Source organism: Ailuropoda melanoleuca, chromosome X (genome assembly GCF_002007445.2).
Source record: "Ailuropoda melanoleuca isolate Jingjing chromosome X, ASM200744v2, whole genome shotgun sequence".
Classification (NCBI taxonomy): Eukaryota; Metazoa; Chordata; class Mammalia; order Carnivora; family Ursidae; genus Ailuropoda; species Ailuropoda melanoleuca.
In genome coordinates, this window is record NC_048238.1 from 69,238,254 (window position 1) to 69,265,809 (window position 27,556).

Genomic DNA, 27,556 nt, shown 5'->3' on the forward strand with positions numbered 1-27,556 from the left:
ATGGCTCCTCCTCCTCCCCTCACCATCAAGGAGCAAGAAGAACACCCCCTGGACTTACCACCACCCACTCCAGATTTCCCCCACCAGTGTCTCAGGTAAAAATTGGCAATGGAGAGGATCCAGGTGGAACATAATTCAGTATTCGAACTAAGTTAAGTTTGTTGGTTTAAGATAGACATGTCTTTAAAGTTATCAGCACTAAACGTGAAACTTTAATTCTTTGGAGGTTTACTGAAAGTCAAACAAACTGTGTTATTTCTGTTGTGAGTTGTTAGCAAAAAGATGACTAAAATGATGGTTAATTGTCTATCTCATCAAAGTTTTCCTGGGTAATTGTTAAAATAGCTTTCAAAGTCTTTGATAACCTGAAACTTTAAAGTTTGCTTGGATAATAAATGAAATTAAATTTATTGGACATTTAGGTCTTTTCCAAATAGGATAAAGTACTAAATTGTTGATTACTGGATGTAGGTTTGTGCTTGACTGCTCATTGCAAAAAACTAAGGATATTTAAATCTGTTAGTAAACATGTTTTGTGCTTAATTGATTCATAAATTTGCCATCTAAAGATTTTGGTGTAACAGTGCACAGTTGGTTACTACTTAGTCTTCACTGAAGACTAAGGTTTCTAAAGGATGCAAAATTCTACTAAATATAATGAAGACTGATGGAAATAAGGAAGCAACTCTGTAAGTAGAAAAGTAGGAGGTATGTAAGAAGGATAAGGAATGGAAATGCATTTTTTTTAAAAAAGATTGTGTTTATTTCACAGAAAGAGATACAGAGAGAGAGGGAACACAAGCGGTGGAGTGGGAGAGGGAGAAGCAGGCTTCCTGCTGAGCAGGGAGCCCAATGAGGGCTCCATCCCAGGACCCTGGGATCATGACCTGAGCTGAAGGCAGATGCTTAATGACTGAGCCACCCAGGCACGCCTGGGAATGCATTTTTAATTGAAGGTAAAAGAAGGTTATTTTGTCCTAAATAAGATGGTTGTTTGGAAAGATGGTGTGGGATAAAATCTGAAAGCAAAAGAAAGTTGTAGAAGGTTTGTGAAGGGAAATCTTGGAAAGGAATTTAAGGTGTGGCCAGGATGGACTAAGATTGAACTGAATGGATTTTTAAAGTGCAGTGGTATAGATATATAAATCTGCTTTTTCTCTGTTCAAAAAGACGAAGGTTTCTTGAATTGTTCACCTTCTCTGGATTAGAAAATGTAAACAAAGGTTTTTTTTTCTCTTTTGTCTGCCCAGAAAGTTTCTATGTTTTGTCTTTTATCAGGTCTTCCATTACTTGATTAAAACTTCTCAATATTAAAGGAGCTAAGTTTTGCTAAAAATTATAGAACCCTACATATTTGCCTTTCAAATCTTTTATTGTCACCTTGGTTAAATAAAAATAATTGAGTTTTGTAATGATCTGTAATCCTATTCAGGCACGTGCTTTAAAACATTCTATGGTTTTAACAAACTTCCCAAGATTTAAATTGTAAATGAAGTCTCTTTAACTCATTAGGCCTTTTTCTTTGGTATGCTAAGTTTCTCCCGAAGTACTGTTAAACAAATGATAAGCCTTAGTTTACATTTGGGTAAAAGCTGTAACTCTTCTAGAGATAATATGCAATTCCTAAAGTTTTAGTGTGTTACTATAAGGTAATCATCACTCCATATTCTGGCTATTGGCGTGTTATGTGTTACAGAAGTAACCTGATTTTCTTGCCAGCTATATTGTAAACTCTCATCTCATCAGATCTCTAACCATGTCCATTCTGAGTTTTTGTCTTCTGTAATTGTTCTTATTCTCTTATAAAATGAGTTTCATCTTAAAGAAGATTCATATAAAGGATTTTTAGGACAGATACAGGTATTTGATATCATTATAGAATCCTAAAACTGAAATAGGTAAGATTTTCCAGAACTAAGGGCTGCATTCAAACTAAACAAGAATTAGTAACATGGGACTAAATAAACTAAAATATGATAGTGTTGTGACTTTTGTTTAAAACATTGCTTGTTCTCTAATGTTTGCTCTTCCAGATTGAGGAAACTTTCTCTTAAGACATCAGTGATATACAGAAATAATAATAAAGCAAATTAAAGCATTTAACTTTTCTCTCTACCTGAACCCTCTGAAATTAAAAAGGTCTCAGTAAATATTCTCTCTTCCATGGCAGTCATAATCATTTGCATAAGTTCAACAAGAATCTGTTCTCCTTGTAACAGGACACCACTGGAAACATTGGTTATTTTGGAATGTCATATTTGAGAGACATACATAGACTCAGATATGACCAAACAGCTTTAAGGAACTAAGGTTGACTTTATGAAACCTTGCCTCTCATTGTTTTTAGCCCCATGCATCTCTTCCCCTGTTGATAAATTCTGTCCAAAGAAATTTAGCTACTTATCCCTCCCCCACACCCCCAGTTAGGCCATGCTCTATGAATCAAATTTTTAATATCCAACCATCTTTTAAGATGTTTTGTTGAATAAAAAAAAATCTCTCCCTGAAGAATTCTGTTACCAAATTTTAAAGTAACAGTAACTTTTTATCATGGCTTTAAAAATGCTTATCTCAATTACCTCCAAAACAGAGATGAAGGGCTTCAAAAAGAAAGATGGATATACACTAGAATCATTAAAATACAAATAAAGATATATGGAACAATATGTCTAACAAAATCTGGATAAATATAATTAGTGAATTTGAATATAAAATTCAAATCTGGAAGCCAAGATCAAAAATTGAAAACACAGCAGAATAACTAATACTCATTATTTGATAAAAAGAAACATTAGATTTTAATGATATTAATCTTTTACAAACTAGATTTTTAAATTTTTTATTATATCTTTATTAACAAGGGCCATCACATGAGTGACATCTTTATATTTTATAGAACATACAGAAACTTTTTAAAGGGTTCCTTCTCAGTTTTTCTATATGGCCAATATATACATGTAATTTAGTAAGACTTTTTAGGGTTTAAGTAATGATATTAAGGTACAAAAATTTCCAGTGATTAAACAACTACCAAGTTAAAATTTAAAATAGCTAGTATAGATGGATACCAAGTTCCTAAGGCAGAGATCAACAAGCCACAAGCCAAAGGCCAAATCCAGCCTGTTGCCTGTTTATATAGTTCATGGGGTAAAAATGATTTTTACATGTTTAAGTGGTTGAAAAAATAAAAAAGAAGGATGGTTCATGATATGAAAATTATATGAAATTAGAATTTCAGTGTCAATAAGTAAAATTTGATTGGAATACAGCCATGCTCATTTGTTTATGTATTATCATTGCTTGTTTTAATACTCTGATTTAATAGCTCAGTTTTTGCCACAGAGAATATATGGCCCATAAAGCCTAAAATATTTATAATGTGGCCCTTACAAAGAAAGTTTGCCAACCCTGCTTTAGGCCGATAGCTTTAATTATCAACTGACTTCAGTAGGCCTTTGACAGGACCTAAGTATCATTAGCTTTTATCCTAAGAGTTGTGAAGATAATTTGAGCAGGAAACATGAGCTATGAAAAGCTAGGACTCTGACTTGTATTCTCTTCCTTTAGGAAGGCTACCCCACCTCTGCACTGAATTGGGTGACAGGTATAACTGGGAGTGTGCCAAATTTGCTGAAAGCAACAGCTATGATTGCTACCATGCTTATGCCTGAGAAAGCACTTGGCTGAGACTCGGAAGTTTTCTGACAATAATTGAGAGGATTTGCACTTGCCCACCTTAATGTTAAAAAATTCCTATGTAATCATTTTAGCAGCTTTTTCACATATAATCTCCCAATTACCTTTCACCATCACAATGGGGGTGGGCAATAGCCTAGACTACTCTCAGCTGGCCTCTTCTGGCATGAAACTTATGTGGGGAAAAAAGGCAGAAGGAAAATTATTAAATTTCCTTATTACCTACAGCCCATGGACAAGTCCTTGAAACAGGCAGAGAGTAATATTCCCTTAGGGACTCAGCTGCCTCAATGTTGATACTTTGCTAAGGGCCAAAGGAAATCTTAGCCCAACCTGTCCGGCCCTCTAAGTCTGCTTTAACATATAAAAGTTCCTTTGGAAACTTCCTTTATCTCTACCACCTCAAGATATATGTTGGCAGTCACCCCCCCCCCCAAACATATGACCCACCAGTATATATCCGAAGGGTCTCATGACTCAGATTTTATTAGACCTGAGGGTAATAAGTGGTAATAAATGATCTTGTCCCAACAATAGCTAGCCCCTCAAGGTCCTGGAAACCTTGCTTCCAAAATTCCTTAGAGACTTATACTATCCCTGACCCCCTCTCAACTTGAAAGTAAGTAATGGGCCCAGTGCAGCTCTTTCTGCCCACAGGTCCTGTCCTTGTGCTTTAATAAAACCACACTTTTTGCACCAAATAATTCCTTCTTGGCTGTTGGCTTCAAACCCTAATGTCTTTCCTACATCAAAACCACCACCCCTCAAGCTGGAGCAAGAGTGATCAGTGTTCATTATTCTCATATATACTATGCCAAAGGTAGACCATCTGTTCCATAAGTCAGGGCTGTGTAGAAGGAAACCCCTCTCTAATTCCACTCACCCATGACATCCTCAGCAGGAGGTAGCTGGGGGCAGAATGAGAAATGTTGATACCTTGTTCCTTCTAGGTAGAAAACCCTCCATCTCTGTGCTGTGTTCTTGACTGCAGCAGTGTAGAGTGTAGTCTCTGCCTTGTGGAGCTGGAAGGTGGGAAAGGGGGGTAGTAGTCTTGGTTCAAATAGATGTTTATTTTCTGTTCACCCTTAAGACCATCTCCAGAGGCTTGAAATGGTTAGATTTTAAAAAATAGTTTTCACCAGTTCACTGAAGTTGACCTCTTTTATGTGATATTGATTAGAATTAACTTGTCATTGAGTAATAGTTTCTTTTCATAGAGAGAGCAATTTGCTATCTGGACCTTAGTTTCCACCAGTATAAAATGAGGAGGTTGGTATAAAATAGGCTTTTTAAATTCCAAATTCCTATATTTATTGTTTTACTACTGCTACAAATACATAAGATTAAATTGATGAGGGAACAGAAGGCAAGCTGAGGACAAAGCAGAAACTGACATCCCACAATCCCCCTCCATGGGATGTATGTGATGTTCCTCAGGCACTCCTGGCTGCCCTAAAGGAAAAAGAAATAGTTAACCAATAGAGACCACAATCCTACAAGACTTGAGTCTCCCTCAGTTTACAAATGTCTTAGCAGTCTACAAGAACAAAGCATTTCTATCAAAAACCTAGCTTCCAGAAGGGAGTGTAAATACAGTTGAATGTCTATATAACCTGCAGCCCATAGACAGATACTTGAAGAGGGCAGAGTGTAATGTTCTTCCATGAAGTTCCCAACTATCTTCATGTTAATGCCTTACTAGAGGGGTAAACAATCTTAACTTGACAATGGCAAGGCCGCCAGTATCCTGTGAGTCTTCTTTAACATATGAAAATCCTTTTGAAACCTCCCTTTTTCCTTACCTCCCCCAACCCCATAGTATATAATCAGCCACCCCTCACAACCCAGGGCAGGAGTTCTTTCTGCCCATGGGTCCTGTCCCTGTGCTTTAATAAACAACCATTTTGCACCAAAGACATCTCATGAATTCTTTCTTGGTTGTTGGCTCTGGACTCCACCCCACTGAACCTCACCAATATTCCACAACCTCATCAAAATAACTCAGCTTATGCCACAAATTCAATGAAGAAAAAAATGGTGAAAATAAATTTTGATTTATGTCAAACAATTAAAAATAACTAGCTTTGCTTAAGTAGTCCAGATTTTGAATAAAAGAATACCAAAAAAACCAAAATGCCCATTGACTCTTCAAACCAAGCTCTTTAATCATGAGAGGAGCAAGCAGTTACATACGTTGCCACAGTTAATTGTCAAAAGGAAGAAAACAAGTGCTTCTTAAGGTATTTCTTGCTGATTTGATTTATATATATATATATATATATTTATTTATTTATTTATTTATTTATAGGTAAATAGAGCTGATTTTGGCTTTCCAAAATGTATTGACACTTTTCCTAGGTTTTGATAATAAGCAACAAGATTTTTTGTTAAACCAAATTTAAATTAATTTTATTTTCCATGACAGTTTATGGGTTAAAAAAATACCCTCTTGTGGTTGCCATCAAAATCATATATAACTTGTTTATCAAGAGACCTTAATGAGGGAATAGCTTACCTTAATGATTAAGAATAAATGCCTCAGACTGCGTGGTAGTATTCCCTAAAGTAATTCACTCTATGAAATTTAATGTGGGAATGGAACTTTAAAGAGAAATGTAAACTTTAAATATTTTTCTGGTTGGAATGTAAGGGCATTACTTATCTACAATTGACATTGTGCTCCACTACATAGAAACCTAGAAAATGAATTATTTTGCTTACCAGTTCTATAATACTAAAATAGAATTCATTCTTATGACTTCCACAGCTATGGATGTACAAAAACCCTGTATTTTATCTGGCCTTTTGAAATAGAAACAGCATTCTTTCTAGTGGGAAAGTATTTGCTATTGTGGTTGAACATGTTGAGATTTGCAAAATATCAACAATTTGTAAATTTTATCCTAAGAACTTCCACTTTCAGCTCCAACATATAGAGACCTTGGTAGTCATCACTCCTGTCCTTAAAATAGGAGAAAGCTGGGCAAGAGCTTTTCTTGCATATATCATAGAATTGAAGTAGCAAGGAAAGCCACAAACCACAAGTCTGGAGAGATAGGTGAATCCAGAGAGTCAGATCCAAGATCTGCTTACCTAGAACCATAAACTTGTGGGATTGATGAGGGAGAAGGAGGCAAGCTGAGGACAAAGCACAGACACCCTGCAAACCAACCCCCACAGTCCCAGGTGGGATATGTGTGACATTCCTTAGGCAGTCCTGCCTGCCCTAAAGCTAAGGGAAGGAAAAAAATGGTTAATTTACAGAGATCACAGTCCTGCAAGACAGGAGTCTCCCTCAGCTTACAAATGTCTTAGTGATTTACAAGAAAAAAAATCATTCTTATCAATAACCTAACTTCCAGAAGGGTGCTCCTGTCTTAATGTTAATGCCTTCCTAGAGGGAAAAACAACCTTACTTTGACAATAGCAAGGCCTCTTATATCCTGTGAGTCTTCTTTAGCATATGAAAATCCTTTTGGAACTTCCCTTATCTTTACTTCCTTCAACCCCAAAAGATATAATCAGTTGTCCCTCACAACCCCAGTGCTGTAGCTCTTTCTGCCCACAGGTCCTGTCCCAGTGCTTTAATAAAATCACCTTTTTTGCACCAAAGACATCTCAAGATTTCTTTCTCAGTCATCAGCTCCAGACCTCACCTATATTCCAAAACTACATCAAGATCATTTAAATAGTAATTTTGATAAATTGCTGGAGGCTGAATGTGGACTGCCATGAGAATGATAAACTTCTGGAAGTGGTAGTCTTACATGTTTTTGAGTGATACCTCCAGGAATGCTACCAAGTTCTTACAGTAAAGAAATGAGAAAAATTACCTCTTGGCTTTGACAGTGGGAGGGTATGAGTACTCTGTGACATTTCTTTATAACAAATGACTGTCATCTAGGGAAAATAACTTTAGTGGAGTGTTATTTCAGAACCGTGGGGGAAGGACATTCTCATTCTTACATATGAATTTTCTTTTTTTTTTTTAAAGAAAATGGCCAGAAATCGTTGTATTTGTAAAATAAGACAAAAATGGAGGGAGATCAAGCTATGCAGCTAAGGAGTATGTCTGAGTATTAACCACCAGGAGTCTCATAAACCTTTCATAACTCAACAACAACAACAAAAGACCCACAGCCAGGAACTCAGTAATTTACAACCAATTTAGGTAAACCAAATGATACAATTTATTTATTTCCATTACTTTTTTACATTTATACTATTTTGTATCTTTATATAATTTCCTGAAGTGATGCTTCTCAAACTTAAAACTAACAATATTAATGTGTTTGAGCCTAAGACACATGAGGCAAAAACTTAAAAGAATTGCAAGGAGAAAAAAATCTGTTATAGTTAAATTCAACATCCTTTTTTCAGTAATTGATAGTTCAAACAGGCAGAAAACTGGCAAAGATACAGTTTACCTGAATAGCACTATCAATAAACTGAATCTATTTGGCATTTATAAAATATTTCTTCCAATAGAATACACATTCTTCTCAAAATTGCAGAGAACATTCACCAAGATAGACCATACTTTGGGCCATAAAACACCCCTTACTAATGTTTAAAAGAAGAGAAATAATACAAAGTATGTTATCAGACCACATTGAAATTAAAGTAGAAATCAGTAACAGAAAGATAGCTGGAAAATTCCCAAATATTTGGAACTTAACACACTTCTATTCTCACATGGGGGAAAAAATCTCAAGAGATTAAAAAACATTTTAAATTTAATGAAAATGAAAAAAACACCTTATCAAAATTTGAGAGATGCAGAAAAATCAGTAGAGGGAGGATTATAGCATTAAATGCATCTATTAGAAAAAAACAAATATCTAAAATTAATTATATAATTTTCTACCTCAGGAAATCTGAAGAAAGAAGAACACTTTAAACCTAAAACAAGCAGAAAAAAATAATAATAAAATTCAGAGCAGAAATCAATGAAATTGAAAACAGAAAAAATCAATAGAGAAAATCAGTGAAACAAAAACTAGTTCTTTGAAAATATATATAAAAAACAAAAGAAGTAAACCTCTGGCTGGGGGTGGGAAGAGAAGACATAAACATTAAAAAGATAGTAAAGAAACACTATAAATTTGATTTATGTCCACAAATTTGATAATTTAGGTGACATGAACAAATTCCTCAAAAGACACAATCTATAATTTGTACAAGGAAAAATAGGTAATCAATATATACTTGTAACTCTGCCTAGTATCTATATATACTGAGTATCCATAACAATACAATGAATATATCTCTAGTAAATAATGTAAATCTATAATTGATGAACTTTTAAAAACATAATCAACAGGGTCAGATGATTTCACTGGTGAATTCTACCAAGGATTTAACAAAAAATGATACCAATTTTCCACAATATACTTCAGAAAATAGAAGTAGATGAGACATTTCCTAACTCATTCCATGGGATCAAATTCAGATAAAGACATTACAAAAAAGGGAGATATGCAGGTGTAAAATAAGCATATGAAAAGATACTCCACATCATTTGTCATTAAGGAATTGTAATTTGCAAAAATGAGATACCATTACAAGCCATTAACAAGAATGGTTAAAATCCAAAAACCGACAATAACAACTGCTGGTGAGGATGCAGAGCAACAAGAACTGTCATTTATTACTGATGGGAATGCAAAATCACACAGCTACTTTGGAAGACAATTTGGCAGTTACTTTCTAAACTAAACTTAATTATACCATATGATCCAGCAATTGCACTTCTAGGCATTTACCAAATTGATCCAAAAACTTATGTCCAGACAGAAAACTATGCTGATAGTAGCTTTATTCATAATTACCAAAAACTGGAAGCAACAAAGAAGTCCTTCACTACATGAATGGACAACAAACTCTGATACACCTATACATTGGAATATTTTTCAATGATAGAAACAAAGAAACTATCAGGACAGGAAAAAAACATGGACTATTAAACGCCAATTGCTAAGAAAAAGAAATCAGTTTGAAAATGTACGATTACAATTTTATGACATTCTGGAAAAGACAAAACTATAGAGATGGTAAACAAGTCCCTAATTGTCAGGGGTTTGGGGATGTTGATTAGGTAAAGCACAGGGGATTTTTTTTAAGGCAGTGAAACTATTTTACATCATACTGTAATGGCGAATACAAAACATTTGTCAAAACCAATTAATTTTTACAGCACAAAGAATAATACTTAATGTATACATTCCAGGAGAGAATGTAAAATGTATCAAAAGAATCTAAATGTATTACAAATGTATTTTAAAATCTCACTGAAGGGGGTGAAAGAATAAATTGCTGACCTAAGTAACTTTGGAAATGTTGTAGTCCGTAAGACTAAAGGCAAAAGCAACTGTATGTAAACACTGTATTTGGTAAAAGTTTTCCCACCAGGATACGGGTTATCAATTCAGATATTGTAATTCCTGTATAGTGGAATTTAACAATCAAGTAAATGTATTGTTAATGGTCAGGAGTCAGGTTTCTGTTTGAGTAGAAGTTTACAGATAAGCAAGGAAGGAATCTACAGTGATCCATGTGGTAATGGATTAGAGTTGGAGACATCAGTATGATGATGGAGACACCAGTGGCTTAATAAATACAAATGGATACATATGCAAATATGTATAGATATGTGTATTATCTATAATATAATTATTATACACACATATATTTTCTTTCTTTGTCAGCTAAGAGAGGCTATAACTAATAGCACTCCAGTAGCATTGAGCACACACAGATTTTGGTTTCCAAGGCCATTCCCCAATAACAGCAACAAGGCTTCTTGGAGAAATGGCTGATTATAGGATTGGGGCAGAAAATATACAGGTGATTATGGAGAATCTTGAGTACCAAGGAAGGAAGGAAAGAAGGAAGGAAGGATGGAAAGAAGGAAGGATCCTTGAGATGATATAATGATCATGGCACTTTACCTTTATGGTCTTCTCTCCCAAGACAAATAAGCCCAGTCTAATAATAATAATAATAATAAACAAATTCTAATTGGTGGGCATCTTACAAAATATCTGACCAGTATTCCTTAAAATTATTAAGTTTAGGGGAAAAAATGAGGACACTGTCATAGCCAAGAGTAGCCTAAAGAGTCATGAAAACTAAATGTAATGTGGTATATTGGGTGGGATCTTCAAACAGAAAAAGTAGATGGAAACTAAGGGAATCTGAATAAAGGTTGGATATTAATTGATAAAAGTGTTCAATATTGGTTCATTAATTGTAACAAATATACTATTCCAATGTAAAATAATAGTAATAGGGGAGTCTCTGTGTGTGATATACAGGAATTCTCTGTACTAACTTTGCCATAATTCTGTAAGTCAAAAGTTATCCAAAAATAAATTCTGTCCCCAGAAGCTAAGAAAAGAACCTCTAAGAATATATAAACAGTCAGTTAGAAAATCAGACAACAATCAAGTCACTAAATGAATTTTATATTGACTTGTTATGGATTTTGAGGAAGTTTTCAGGACATGTCTTAAGACAAGTGATAGCAATCACAGATGTTCAAAGATTTGCCAATATACCTCTAATTTACTAACTACTATTGGCAGGTGCTGACATAATCTGGCAGCTGCCAACACCAGAAGGTGTCATATCACATGAGTAAAAATAATGAGCCCTTATTTCCTAACAAATAAAACTATATCATCTTCATTAAATGAGTTAGTAATTTTCTTTACATTAGGAATAATAGATATTACCATGTGGGAAGGGATTTTTTAATACCTTTTTTCTTTATCTGGAGCTTCAGTCAACAGTTCAAGGCTTCCTGGAATTGGAAATGAAAGTAGACATTTATTTATATAAATGATATATAACTATTTTCTTGTTTTATGTAGGATTCTTTGGGGACTTTTGTCAGGTTTGTGTGGCTAAGAGGCTAATGAATCTCTTTTTTCCTTATGTGTGTACTTTGCTACAGGAAGAGGATGTGGTATAAGAGATAAAAGTTCAAGGCCAAGTATAGGTTTGAGAAAATTCTTACAGTTAAATCCTAATTTGTCTGTTTTTTATTCTTAGCAAAATAATTTGAGGGAAGGAATAAGACTGATAATATTTTTGTATTGCACTTGGGAAAGTTTATTGTTTATGAAATGGAGGTTCATTTTTTTATATCATTAAAAGTAATTTTTCACATGTATGTAGGTAGGTAACTTTCAGTGCAATAAAATCATCGTCTTCCAGAAAGCCTTTGGTGTTCTCTCATCGGTCTTTGCAAGGTTTAACTGCATGGCTATCATGGTCTGTATCACCTGTTCATTAATTATTGCTATATGCTAAAAGCCAATATAGCTTTATTACTCCACACCATTTTTTCAGAAAACGAATGTTCAGAATCTTGTTCTTTAAAATAATTTAGTATTTTTAGGCTTTCAAACATGGTATCCAACTTTAAAAATATAATAAAATCATGATTTGGAAGAAAAACAAAATTCATAAAATGAATAAAATATTAATAATTCATCATTAGTCATATTTTATTTTACACACTGAAAAACAATCTAGGGAAGATATTGATTGGGAAAGAGAAGAAGAAAAGTACTTTTATTAGATAAACCACCAACCAGAAGTATACCTAGTATCTCCATTTTATTTTCCAACAATGGCTGTGGTTTATATTAAATTAACCCCAAAATATAAAAATGTAGCTTGAAATAGTAAGGAAAATGTGTTATACTGAACTAGCCACCATTTATTTTTCAACATGTGTTATCTGTTAGGTTTAATCAAAAGCTTTCATATCAACTAGTTTTTCTTCTGCCTTCATGGAAATTTTAAAAGAGAAAATTTATAGCAACTCCATCTAAATATTAAGAAAACAAAGGCAAACCAGGTTGACACATACTCAGTTCTATAATTTCTCTATTACAGTAGTTACCATTTAATAATTATAGTCTACTCTTACACCACTGGCCTGAGATTGCCCATAGGGGCCAATGTATTTATTGACATATTTTTCTTTGACATGTTTTTGTCAGATTTTGTTGTAGCACTGCTTTTGTCCCTTATTCTGTGACTTCCACTTCCACTGGATAGAATTTGGTAACTTGGTTAGGATTGCTATTAATGAGAAGTGTAAGTAGCAAAAGACTTGTTACCTTCCAGACAAGTAGAGAAAAGATCTGTGATTGTAGCTGGTTAAGGAAGATTGAATGAGGAGAAAAATTGTTAGAGGGAACAGTTTGTGAGATGCTGTCATTGCCTGCCTCCTTTGTCAAAAAGAGTGAATCCTGACTACAACCTTCTAAAGTGGGGGCTTTAGGGACTTTTTTTTTGTTTTGGTTTTGTTTTTTTCAGTTGAAGTTAATAATTGCAAAATCCAATTATATATATTTTTTCTGTTTGTAGATTTTTTTAAAATTAATTATTTATTTGTTGTAAATTTCGATGATTCATTAGTTGCATATAAAACCCAGTGCACCACAATACATGCCCTCCTTACTACCCATCACCAGCCTATCCCATTCCCCCACCCCCCTTCCCTCTGAAGCCCTCAGGTTGTTTCTCAGAGTCCCTAGTCTCTCATGCTTCATTCCACCTTCTGATTACCACCCTTTCTTTATCCCTTTCTTCTCCTACTGATCTTCCTAGTTCTTACGTTACATAGATGAGAGAAACCATATGATAATTGTCTTTCTCTGCTTGACTTATTTCACTTAGCATTATCTCCTCCAGTGCTCCATGTTGCAGCAAATGTTGAGAAGCCGTTCCTTTTGACAGATGAGTAATATTCCATTGTATATATGGACCACATCATCTTAATCTAGTCATCTGTTGAAGGGCATCTCGGCTCCTTCCACGATTTAGCTATTGTGGACAATGCTGCTATGAAAATTGGGTGCCTATGGCCCTTCTCTTCACTACGTCTGTATCTTTGGGGTAAATATCCAGTAGTGCAATGGCTGGGTCATAGGGTACTTCAGTTTTTAACTTTTTAAGGGACCTCCACACTGTTTTCCAGAGTGGCTGTACCAACTTGCATTCCCACCAACAATGTAGGAGGGATCCCCTTTCTCCACACCCTCTCCAACAATAGTTGTTGTTTGCCTCGTCTATTTTTGCCATTCTAACTGGTGAAGGCGATATCTCAGTGTGGTTTTGATTTGAATTTCCCTGAGGCTAATGACTTTGAACATTTTTTCATGTGTCTGTTAGCCATTTGTATGTCTTCATTGAAACAGTGTCTGTTCATATCTTCTGCCCATTTTATGATTTGTTTATTTGTTTCTCGCGTATTTAGTTTGATAAGTTCTTTGCAGATCTTGGATACCAGTCTTTTAGTGCCATTTGCAAATATATTCTCCCATTCCGTGGGCTGCCTCTTAGTTTTTTTGACTGTTTCCTTGGCTGCGCAGAAGCTTTTGATCTCGATGAAGTCCCACAAGTTCATTTTATCTTTTGTTTCTTTCTTTTTTTTTTTTTTAAAGATTTTATTTATTTATGTGACAGAGAGACAGCCACCGAGAGAGGGAACACAGCAGGGGAGTGGGAGAGGAAGAAGCAGGCTCATAGCGGAGGAGCCTGATGTGGGGCTTGATCCCATAACGCCGGGATCACGCCCTGAGCCGAAGGCAGACGCTTAATGACTGCGCTACCCAGGTGCCCCAATCTTTTGTTTCTTTTGCCTTTGGAGAAGTGTCATGAAAAAGTTGCTTTGGCCGAAGTTGTAGAGGTTGTTGCCTATGTTCTCCTCTAGGATTTTGATGGATTCCTGTCTCACATATGGGTCTTTCATCCATTTGGAGTTTATTTTTGTGTATGGTGTGAGAGAGTGGTCAAGTTTCATTCTTTTGCATGTAGCTGTCGAATGTTCCCAGCACCATTTATTGAAGAGACTGTCTTTTTTCCACCAGAAGTTTTTTCCTGCTTTATCAAAGATTAGTTGCCTAAAGAGCCAAGGGTCCATTTCTGGGTTCTCTATTCTGTTCCATTGGTCTATGTGTCTATTTTTGTGCCAGTACCATGCTGTCTTTGTGATCACAGCTTTGTAGTACAGCTCGAAATCCGGGACTGTGATGACCCCAGCTTTGTTTATCCTTTTCAACACTTCCTTGGAGATTCAGGGCCTTTTCTGGTTCTGTACAAATATAAGGACTATTTGTTCCAGGTCTATGAAAAATGTCATCAATATTTTGATAGGCATAGCATTGAAAGTGTAGATTGCTCTGGGTAGCATGGACATTTTAACTATGTTAATTCTTCCGATCCATGAGCATGGAATATTTTTCCATTTTTTTCTGTCTTCCTCAATGTCTTTCAAGAGTGATTTATAGTTTCTAGAAAATAGATCCTTTACGTCTCTGGTTAAGTTAATGCTAAGGTAACATATGGTTTTTGGTGCTATTGTAAATGGGATGGATTCCCTAATTTCTCTTTCTTCAGTCTCATTATTCATGTATAGTAATGCAACTGATTTCTGACTATTGATTTTGTATCCCGCCACATCACTGAATTGCTCTATAACTTCTAATAGCTTGGGAGTGGATTCTTTTGGGTTTTCCATATAGAGTATCATGTCATCTGCGAAGAGAGTCATTTTGACTTCTTCTTTGCTGATGCGGTAAACTTTTATGCTTTTTGTTGTCTGAATGCTGTAGCAAGGACTTCTAGTACTATGTTGAATAATAGTGGTGAGAGTGGGCATCCTTGTCGTGTTCCTGATCTTAAGGGAAAGGCTTCCAGCTTTTCCACATTGAGAATAATATTTGCTGTAGGCTTTTCATAGATGGCTTTTATGAGATTGAGAAATGTACCCTCTATTCCGACAGTCTGAAGGGTTTTTGTCAGAAAAGGATGCTGTATTTTGTCAAATGCTTTTCCTGCATGTATAGAGAGGGTCATATGGTTCTTGACTCTTTTCTTGTGGACACGATGTATCACACTGATTGATTTGCGAATGTTGATCCACGCTTGCATCCCAGGTATGAATCCCACTTGGTCATGATGGATAATCCTTTTAATGTACTGTTGGGTTCTATTAGGCAGGATCTTGTTGAGGATTTTGTTGTCCATATTCATTAGAGAAATTGGTCTATAATTCTCCTTTTTGATGGGGTCTTTGCCTGGTTTAGGGATCAAGGTAATAGTGGCCTCATAGAATAAGTATGGTAGCTTTCCTTCTGTTTCTATTTTTTGGAATAGCTTTAGAAGGATAGGGATTACTTATTATTTCTTCTTTGAATGTTTGGTAAAATTCCCCAGGAAAACCATCCGGACCTGGAGTTTTGTTATTTGGAAGGTTTTTTATCACTGACTCAATCTCTTCATAATTAATTGGCCTGTTTAAGAAATCAATTTCTTCCTGTTTCAGTCTTGGTAGTTTATAGGTTTCCAGGAAGGCCTCCATCTCTTCCAGATTGCTTAATATTTTGGCATAAAGCTGTTGATAAAAGTTTCTAATAATCCTTCCACTTTCATGGATGTTGTTCCTGACCTCTCCTTTTTCATTCATAATTTTATTAATTTGGGTCCTTTCTCTATTTTTTTGGAAAAGTCTTGCCAGTACTTTTTCAATTTTATTGATTCTCTCAAAGAACCAGCTTCTAGTCCTGTTGATCTGCTCTACTGTACTTTGGGTTTCTAATTCATTGATTTCTGCTCTAATCTTGGTCAACTGCTTCCTCGTGCTTGGATTAGGAGTGTCCCTCTGTTGCTGTTCCAGCTTCTTGAGCTAAGAATATAAAGACTGCATTTTAGATTTTTCTATTCTTTTGATTGAGGCTTGGATGGCTATGTATTTCCCCCTTAAGACTGCCTTTGCAGTATCCCATAGGTTTTGGAACGTTGTGTTTTCATTCTCGTTGGTCTCCATAAATTGTTTAAATTGATTTTTTATTTCCTGATTTATCGAATCATTTCTGAGCAGGATGGTTTTTAGTCTCCAAGTGTTTGAGTTTCTTCCAAATTTTTCCTTGTTGTTGAGTTCCAATGTCAGAGCATTGTGGTCTGAGAATATGCAGGGGATAATTTCAATCTTTTGGTATTGGTTGAGACCTGTTTTGTGTCCCAGAACATGGTCCATTCTTGAGAATGTTCCATGGGCATTAGAATAGAATAAGTATTCTTTGGTTCTGGGGTGTAGTGTTCTATATATATCTATGAGGTCCAACTCGTCGAGTATGGCATTCAAAGACTTTGATTCTTTGCTTAGTTTTTGCAAGGGTGTTCAGTCTATTTCTGATAGTGGGGTGTTGAGGTCCCCTACTATTAATGTATTTTTATCTATAGGTCTCTTTATTTTCGTTAAGAGTTGGCTTGTGTGTCTTGCTGCTCCCCTGCTGGGGGCATATATATTTATAATTATCATAGCCACTTGTTGGATACATCCTTTAAGAATAATATAGTGCCCTTCTATGTCCCTAATTATAGTCTTTAGTTTAAAATCAAATCTATCTGATGTGAGAATTGCTACCCCAGCTTTCTTTTGAGGTCCATTTGTGGGAAAGATGGTACTCCATCCCTTTATTGTCAGTCGGAATGTATCTTTGGGTTCAAAATGAGTCTCTTGTAGACAGCAAATGGATGGGTCATTTCTTTTTATCCAATCTGCAACCCTGTGGTGTTTTATGGGAGCATTTAAGCCTTTCACATTGAGACTGAATACTGAGAGATATGATTTTAATGATGCCATATTGCCAATAAAGTCTTTGCTTGTACCATTTGTGACTTTCTGTACTGTATCACTCTTGGGGCCTTTTTACCTTTATAGAACCACCCTTTAATATCTCCTGTAGGGCTGGTTTCGTGGTTACAAAATTGGTCAATGACTGGCGATTCTGGAAGGTCTTTATTTCTGCCTCAATTCTGAATGACAGCCTTGGTGGATAAAGGATCCTTGGGTGCATGTTTTTCTCTGAAAGAGGTTTAAAAATGCCCCCCCAACCCTTTCTCTCATTACATGTCTGTGTAGACAGGTCTGAGATAGTTCTGATACATTTGGCTTGGTATGTGAGAAATTTCTTTGCCCTGGCCGCTTTCAATACTGTATCCTCGGATCTAGTATTTGCGAATTGCACTGTGACGTGGCATGGCGTAGGTTTGTCATGGTTGAACTTGGAGGGGTTCTCTCTACCTCTTAGACACAAATACTTGTTTCTGTCACTAGATTATGGAAGTTTTCAGCTACAATTTGTTCAAATATCTCTTCTAGGCCTCTGTTTTTCTCTAACCCCTCAAGGATGCTGATGATTCTGACAATGGATCATTTCATTGAGTCAGTAATCTCCCTTAATCTACATTCGTGGGTGTGGATTTTTTTAAGTCCAGCTTCTATTTTTGTTTTTTCTTCTAACCCATCCTCAAATTTGGTAATACGTTCCTCTGCCTCTTTTACCTTGGCCATCAGAGCCTCTAGTTTTGACTGCATTTGGCTCATAGAATTTTTAATTTCAGTCAGATTTGTTCTCATTTCCACCCTTAGAGATTCTATATTCTCATTAACATTTTTATTAATACTTTTTTCAAGTCTACACATCATGTTGACCATTGTCACTCTGAATTCCATTTCTGATAATTTGGTTGCATCCATATCCATTGAGTCTGTGGCAGAGGCCACAGACTCATTGTCTTTTCTTTGCTGGGGTGGATTGCTCCTTCTCGTCATTCTGATGAGGAGAGGTTGCGGGGTTGTCCAGAGCCCAAATTATTGACCAGGACCCAGGCAGTGTGCACTTGTTTTATAGGGATCTTAGGGATGTGGGCTTCTTGATTTTTCAGACTGCCTTCTGGGGGAGGGGCCTGGCGCACCAACACTCAGGCAACCCTGTTTGGGTTGGGTCTCTGTGTCTCCTGCGTGGGGATATGGGGATGTGCACCCTGTGGGTGGGTTTTTCCAGGCTTTTGTTCTCTGGTGGCTTTCCCTGTCATTTTGCTGTGCCTTTTTTGAGAGACAGAGCAGCAGTGACTGAATCTTAACCTCTGTCACAGAACAGATGGGATCGCGGACCATTCTCCACTGATGATCTGGGTACTTTAATTCTGATTCTGTTGGTGCTGCTCAACCCTGCTGCCTCCTGGGTTGTTCGCCCCACACTCAGCATCCTAGCCCTCACTTCCCGGGCCAGCGCTTCTCTGTCCTTTGTGTTTCTAACACCGCCAACCCCAGCCACCCCCGCACGCCCCCGGAGATCCCGGTCTCAGTCTGGATCCAGTGAGGGCACCGGAGTTCCATGAGAATTCTGGTGGCATCACTCCCTGCTCACGGTCACAGTCTATTTTCTCACGGGTGCCATCCACGAGTCTGCCCTCAGCCCCGTGCAGGTGGCTACCGCTTCCCAGTGCCCGATAGCGGCGGCTCCCTCCACCTTCCATTTATCTTCCGATATCTGTGTATAGTTTCACGGCTCCCCGCTTTGTACCTCAATACTCGGCACTGGAGATGTTCATTTGTAGAGATCCAGATGTATCTTCCTGCATCTCAGGCTGGTTCCATGGATGTTCATGCTGTTCTGGTACCTATACAGCTCGACTCAGTGGACTTGCTGAAAAAGGGTTCCCCTACTCCTCCACCATCTTAACTCCACATCCCAGGACTAATTGATTTATTATGCATAAATTGAGTATAGGAAGGAAAAGATAGTGAATTAAATGTTTCTCATGTGAGTAATTTCCTCTCAATCATCTCTGAAATGAAACACTTTCTCTTTTATGAAAGAGATCCTAAATCTTTATCCATTAGTATCAAAAACTATATTCTTGAATCTCAGATTACTGTCATCAATGACCTCTTTATTTTCCAGAGACATAAATTATATTATCATGAGACAGGGTAGCTCCTTAATTTGAGCTACTTAACTTCTCCATGTGTATAGAGTACCTTTCATGCAGTTTGTGGTACAGTAACTACTAATAAAATAAATGTGTATTTAGATCAAGATAAATTTTGTGGTAAGTTTCATGAGTGAGGTTTATGAATTTCAGGAAAAGTATGCTATGGTGCTTTTTCATTCAGTTCTAGTGAGGTTTGATTACTTTTATCAGAGTGACTAATTATTTTTGGTACTTGCCCTTTTTATCACAATAATTTACAATAAGTGGAAACCCAGGAGACATTTGAGATTAGTTGAGATATAGAAGGTTGACCAGTGACTTGTACATGCTTGACTTGCCCTTCCACAGCTTTTTAAAACAACATAAAGTGATAGAAAAGGTAGTTTTGTTTTGAAGAAGCAAGTTTGATTAGAAATTCATCTACTGATTTGACTAGTAACTGTGCACCATATACACATAAGGTCTTTTCTAGATTAACTTTGTTATTACAAAATAAATTTATAAGTGGTGTGGGTGGTGCAAAGTGTCTTATGAAAAACCTTAAGGGAAGCAAGGTTTTCCTAAATGCACTTAATATATTAGGACTTGGCATCACATGGTGCAACAACCAGTGAATTAAGTAATCTCCATGAACAGTGTAAGTCTTACTTTAAAAAATGATAATAAGCAACTTTGTCAGCAAGAAATCATTTTGCAAAGAATTTAAAAGATAACCAGCCAAAACATACTGTCAGTATAATTTAAAAGGGACCTCTCTTAACCAAACAAGGTTCCACTTTGGAATTACAAGGATACCTTGTTTTATTGCTCTTTGCTTAATTATAGTTTGAAGATACTACCTTTATTACAAATTAAAGTTTGTGGTAACTCTGAGCAAGTCTATCACTGCCATTTTTTCCAGGAACATAACTAAACTCATGTTTGTGTCACATTTTCGTAATTCTCTTTCAAACTCTTCCTTATTATATTGTTATGGTGATTAGTGATTATTAATGTTGCTATTGTAATTGCTTTGGGGTTCCATAAATCACAACCATATGAGATGATGAACTTAATAAATGTGTAAATATACTGACTGCTCCACTGACTGGCTGTTCCTCTATCTCATTTCTTCTACTCAGTTCTTCCAATTCCCTGATAAACAACAATATTAAAATTAGTCCAATTAATAACCATGCAATGGCCTCTAAATATTCAAGTGATAGAAAGAGTCACGTTTCTCATTTTATTTATTATTTATTATTATTTTTTAAATGATTTTTTATTATATTATGTTAGTAACCATACAGTACATCCACGGCTTCCAATGTAAAGTTCGATGATTCATTAGTTGCATATAACACCCAGTGCACCAAGCAATACATGCCCTACTTACTACCCATCACCGGTCTATCCCATTCCCCCACCCCCCTCCCCTCGGAGGCCCCCAGTTTGTTTCTCATAGTCCATAGTCTCTCATGGTTATTCCCCTTCTGATTATCCCCCTTTCTTTATCCCTTTCTTCCCCTACTGATCATCCTAGCTCTTATGTTCCATAGATGAGAGAAATCATATGAGAGTTGTCTTTCTCTGCTTGACTTATTTCACTTAGCATTACCTCCTCCAGTGCCATCCATGTTGCAGCAAATGTTGAGAACTTGTTCTTTCTGAGAGCTGAGAAATATTCCATTGTATATATGGACCACAGCTTCTTAATCCAGTCATCTGTTGAAGGGCATCTCAGCTCCTTCCACGATAGCTATTGTGATCAATGCTGCTATGAACATTGGGGTGCGTATGGCCCTTCTCTTCACTATGTCTGTATCTTTGGGGTAAATATCCAGTAGTGCAATGGCTGGATCACAGGATAGCTCAATTTTTAACTTTTTAAGGGACCTACACACTGTTTTCCGGAGTGGCTGTACCAACTTGCATTCCCACCAACAATGTAGGAGGGATCCCATTTCTCCACATCCTCTCCAACAATTGTTGTTTCTTCCCTTGTCAATTTTTGCCATTCTAACTGGCGTAAGGTGGTATCTTAGTGTGATTTTGATTTGAATTTCCTGATGGCTAATGATTTTGAACATTTTTTCATGTGTCTGTTGGCCATTTTCATGTCTTCATTAGAAAAGTGTCTGTTCATATCTTCTGCCCATTTTTTGATTTGTTTATTTGTTTCTCACGTATTGAGTTTGAGAAGTTTCATTGGTGTTGTTAGTGACCGCTCCTTTTCATTCATAGTTTTAATAATTTGGGTCCTTTCTCTTCTCTTTTGGATAAGTCTTGCCAGTGGTCTGCCAATTTTATTGATTCTCTCAATGAACCAGCTTCTAGTCCTGTTGATCTGCTATACTGTACTTCTGGTTTCTAATTCATTGATTTCTGCTCTAATCTTGGTCAACTGCTTCCTCGTGCGTGAGTTAGGCCTGTCCCTCTGTTGCTGTTCCAGCTTCTTGAGGTGAGAATATAGAAACTGCATTTTAGATTTTTCTATTCTTTTGAGTGAGGCTTGGATGGCTATGTATTTCCCCCTTAGGACTGCCTTTGCAGTATCCCATAGGTTTTGGACCATTGTGTTTTCATTCTCATTGTTCTCCATAAATTGTTTAAATTAATTTTTGATTTCCTGGTTTATCGAGTCTTTCCTGAGCAGGATGGTTTTTAGTCTACAAGAGTTTGAGTTTTTTCTAAATTTTTCTTTGTGGTTGAATTCCAATTTCTGAGCATTGTGGTATGAGAATATGTAGGGGATAATTTCGATCTTTTGGTATCAGTTGATAACTGTTTTGTGTCCCCGAACATGATCTATTCTTGAGAATGTTCCATGGGCATTAGAATAGAATGAGTATTCTTTGGTTCTGGGGTGTAGTGTTCTATATATATCTATGAGGTCCAACTCATCGAGTATGGCATTCAAAGCCTTTGATTCTTTGCTTAGTTTTTGCCAGGGAGTTCTGTATATTTCTGAGAGTGGGGTGCTGAGTTCCCCTACTATTAATGTATTTTTATCTATATGTCTCTTTATTCTGGTTAAGAGTTGGCTGTGTATCTTGCTGCTCCCTATTGGGGGCATATATATTTATAATTATCATAGCCACTTGTTGGATACATCCTTTAAGAATAATATAGTGCCCTTCTGTGTCTCTAACTATAGTCCTTAGTTTAAAATCCATGCTATCTTATATGAGAATTGCCACCCCAGCTTTCTTTTGAGGTCCAATTGCATGAATGATTGTACCCCATCCCTTTACTTACAGTCTGAATGTATTTTGGGTTCAAAATGAGTCTCTTGTAGGCAGCAGATGGATGGTCATTTCTTTTTATCCAATCTACAACCCTGTGGCGTTTTATGGGAGCATTCAAGCCATTTACATTGATAGAGATTATTGGGAGATATGATTTTAATGATGCCATGTTTCCAGTAAAGTCTTTGTTTGTATCAGTTGTAACTTTCTGCTCTGTATCACTCTTGGGGCTTTTTACCTTTATAGAACCCCCCTTAATATCTCATGTAGGGCTGGTTTCCTGGTCACAAAATTGGTTAATGACTGGCGATTCTGGACCATCTTTATTTCTGCATCAATTCTGAATGAAAGCCTTGGTGGATAAAGGATCCTGGGGTGCATGTTTTTCTCTGAAAGAGCTTTAAAAATGCCCCCTCAACCCTTTCTCTCATTCCAGGTCTGTGTTGACAGGTCTGACATAATTCTGATACCTTTGCCTTGGTATGTGAAAAATTTCTTTGCCCTGGCCACTTTCAATACTGTATCCTTGGATCTAATATTTGCAAATTGCACTATGACGTGACATGGCATAGGTTTGTCGTGGTTGAGCTTGGGTGCGGTCCTCTCTGCCTCTTGGACATGAATGTTTGTTTCCCTTGTTATATTAGGGAAGTTTTCAGCTACAATTTGTTCAAATATCTCTTCTAGACCTCTGTTTTTCTCCACGCCCTCAGGGATACCGATGATTCTGACATTGGATCGTTTCATAGAGTCAGTAATCTCCCGTAATCTACATTCGTTGGCGTGGATTTTTTTAAGACCAGCTTCTATTTTCGTTTTTTCTTCTACTAACCTATCCTCCAATTCGCTGATACATTCCTCTGCCTCGGTGACCCTGGCCGTCAGGGGATTCCTTTCTGGAATGTTATGATCATGCCCTAAGTGGAAGACAAGCACTTAATGACTGTGCCACCCAGGCACCCCGTGTTGTGGGCTTCTTGATTTTTCAGCCTGCCTTCTGGGAGAGGGGCCTGCTGTGCCGATACTCAGGAAACCCTGTTTGGGTAGAGTCTCCATGTCCCCTGCAAGGGTGGGTAGGGATGGGCACACTGTGAGCTGGTATTTCCAGGCTTTTTTTCTCTGGCGTCATTCCCTGGCGGTCTGCTGTGCCTCTTCTGAGAGTCAGAGCAGCAGCGGCCGAAATTCAGCCTCTGTCTCAGAACAGAGGGATCGTGGACCATTCCTCCACTGATGTTCTGGCCATTTTAACTCTGTTTCTGTTGGTGCTGCTCAACCCTGCAGCATCCCGGGATGTGCGCCCCACACCAGGTATCCCAGCCCTCACTTGCAGGGCTGGCGCGTCTCTGTCCTTTGTGTTTCTAACACCGCCAGCCGCCAGTCATCCTGCGTGTGCTCCTGGAGCTCCAGGTCTCAGTCTGCTGTCTTGAGGGTGCCATCCATGAGTTCGCCCTCTCCCCCGTGCAGGTGGCCCGCCAGCCGCCCTGTGTGTGCTCCCGGAGCTCCCAGTCTCAGTCTGTTTCCAGTGAGCACACCAGAATTCCTGAGTTCCATTAGATGCTTGGTGGCGTGAGCTCTCGGCTCACGGTCTTAGTCTGCTGTCTCAAGGGTGCGGGTCCGCGGTCCGTCCGCTTCCCCCGTGCAGGTTGCTACTGCTTCCCAGCGCCCGGACATGGTGGCTCCCTCCCTCTTACATTTATCTTCCAGTATCTGTGTGCGGTTTCATGGTTCCCCGCTTTGTACCTCAATACTCAGCACTGGAGATGTTCATTTGTAGAGACCCAGATGTATCTTCCTGCATCTCAGGCTGATTCCTTGGATGTTCATGTTGGTCTGGTACCTATCCAGCTTGACTCAGGGGACTGGCTGAAAAGAAGTCCCCTACTTCTCTGCCATCTTAACTCCTCTCCTTCCTTGTCATTTTTAAGTCTGTTGTATAATGAAATGTCTGCTTATTCATAGTCCCCAAAGAGATCTGTAGCTCACCAAGACTCTGCCAGATGGAAAACTGTGCAGCCAGCTGCCTTAGGTACTCTGTGGAATATGTCAGGCAGATCAGTGGTTGATTATAAAAGGATGTAATGCAGGAACAGCCAGATGGAAGAGTTAAATAAGGCAAGGTCTGGAGAAAGAGCAAGCAGTTTCCCTTCCCTCTCCAGGCCACCACTCTCCCCAAATCTCCACCCATGCTCCTCATTTTAAATCAAAAGCTTAAAATTACCAAGTTTAGTGAGGAAGACACATCAAAAACCAAGAAAAGCTAAAAGCTAGGTCTCTTATGTCAGTTAGCCAGGTTGTAAATGCAAAGGAAAAGCTCTTGATGGAAATTGAAAGGCTATTCCAGTAAACACACCAATGATAAGAAAGAGCAAGAACTTTATTGTTGATATAGAGAAAATTTTAGTGGTCTGGATAGATCAAGCCACAACATTCCGTTAAACCAGAGCCTAATCCAGAACAAGGCCCTGACTCTTTTTTCAATTCTATGAAGCCTGAAAGACATGAGGAATCTTCAAAAGAAAAGTTTGAAGCTAGCAGAAGTTTATTCTTGATGTTTAAGGAAAGAAGCTGTCTCCCTCATATAAAAGTGCAAGGTGAAGCAGCAAGTAATGATGTGGAAGCTGCAGCAAGTTATCCAGAAGATCTAGTTTAGATAATTAGTGAAGGCAACTACACTAAACAACAGATCTTCCAAAGAGCCTTCTATTGGACGAAGATACCATCTAGGACTTTCATAGCTGAAAGGAAAAGTCAATGCCTGGCTTTAAAGCTTCAAAGGACAAGCTAACTCTCTTATTAAGGGCTAATGCAGCTGGTGACTTTAAGTCGAAGCCAATGCTCAGTTCAAAAATCCTAGGGCCCTTAAGAGTTATGTCTATTCTGTCCTGCTGCATTGGCATTTTCTCCTGGACAAGGAGAGGGTGTGGTTGCAGAGAGCCAAGCACCGCAATCTTGACCATCTGAGTGGTGAAGAAGGGAGGCAACAAAGGGGTTGGGTTTGGAGTCTGAGGCAAAGCTCTGCTCTTGTCAGAGGGACAAGAGCCATGGCTCACAAAATGTACTATGGTATGGGCCTCCTCCACTTCTAAGGTGAGGCCTCTGTAGAAGACAGCACCTTGCTTATACAAACCCTGATGGAGGCAATTTGGATTTTGGAGGTGCCACCTACCAACCAGACCACAGCAGCTGGGCCAAATGCTAGACCCCAGAGTTTACAGTCCCCAACAACCAATGAGATGGTTGATATTCAGGCTTTAACAGCTGCTACTAGGCCCAAAACAACTTTAAATCTCAGAACACCACGAAAGGCCCAAATGGTGCCTATGATTTCTCTCAGGCACTCAATGCCAAGGAGATACCCAGTGTGCCCCCTAAGGCAGCCTATAAATACCAGAATGCCACCCCAAAGGGCCCAAATGCTGCCCACAATTTTCCCAGGCAGCAAACACCTGTGAGTTAACTGCTAACAAGTCCAAGATGGTCTTTAAAGCCTAGAACATCACTACTAAGCTGGGCCCAAATGCCACCTACAATTTTTCTGTCTCTCAGGGCCAGTGAAATGGTCAACACTTAGCCTAAGACAGCCTTTAAGGCTTGGAATGATGCCACTAAGGCCCCTACAGCTGATACTCAGACCCAGAATATTAACCAAGCCAAGATGGCCACTTCCCAGACTGAAGTACAGACCAACCTAGGTGTCCCTGAATCTGATGGTGCAGCTGCACAGATATCAGCAGTTGCTTTCCAGGATCAGATTCTGGAGTCCAAGACTAGAACTCAGGGCAAGAGAACCTACAAGATTAATAAATTGAATGTGTATGAGAGCAGCAGTGGGGATCAGAAGTGGGCTTCACTGGCTACAGGGACCTGGAGGTCTGCACCAGTTCCAGTTACTACTCAGAGCCCACACTGTGCACCCCCCAATGTGCTCTGGCAGACCCCATTGGCCTGGCAGAACCCATCAGGTAGACCCCCACCAGCACATCAGAGCCTCCCAGCTAGGCAGACCGCACCAGCCTGGCAAAACTCAGTTGCTTGGCAGAACCCCATTGTCTGCCTTGGTACAGTTGTCTGGCTTGGCAGAATCCACTAGGCTGGCATGGTCTTCCAGATTGGCAAATCCCACCTGGCTGGCCCCTACCACCAGACTGGCTTCTGCCACCTGATTGGTCACTTCCCACTGACTGACCACCCCCACTATCTTAGTGGTATGGGCATCATCTTCATGAATGGCAACCATGCCAATGAAGCTGTCCTCTGGGAGGAACTACACAGGATGAGATTGCATTCTATGGTGAGACTCCTCTTCTTGGAGATCTGAGGAAACTTCTCACTTAAATGTTTGTAAAGCAAAAGTACCTGGATTACAGACAAGTGCCCAACAACTCTCCTGAGTATGAGTTCCTCTGGGGCCTCCATTCCTACCATGAAACTAGTGAGATGAAAGTACTGAGATAGAGGTTCAGAAGAGAGATCATTGTGACTGGACTGCACAGTTCATGGAGACTGTAGATGAGGCCTTGGATGCTCTGGATGCTGCTGCAGCTGAGGCTGAAGACAAGTCTGAAGGGAAAACCTGCATGGGGATTAGAGATGAGGCTGTATTGGGGCCCTGGAGCTGAGATGACATTGAGTTTGAGCTGCTGACCTGGGGAAGGATATTTTGGTGATCCCTGGTCTAGAACCCCATTTACCTTCTGGGCCAGATACATCAGAATGCCCACTCCAGATTTTGTCAGACCTTCACTGAACCCATTATTGGCACTGTTGGTACAGCCAATGCCAACTTTGCTGTCAACTTTGGTGCCATTGGTTTATTCTGGGTGGAGTGA

General features: G+C 38.3%; 1 pseudogene; it reads left to right on the forward strand.

The window, feature by feature from the left end:
- On the forward strand, positions 1-27,556 carry LOC105242216 (annotated as a pseudogene).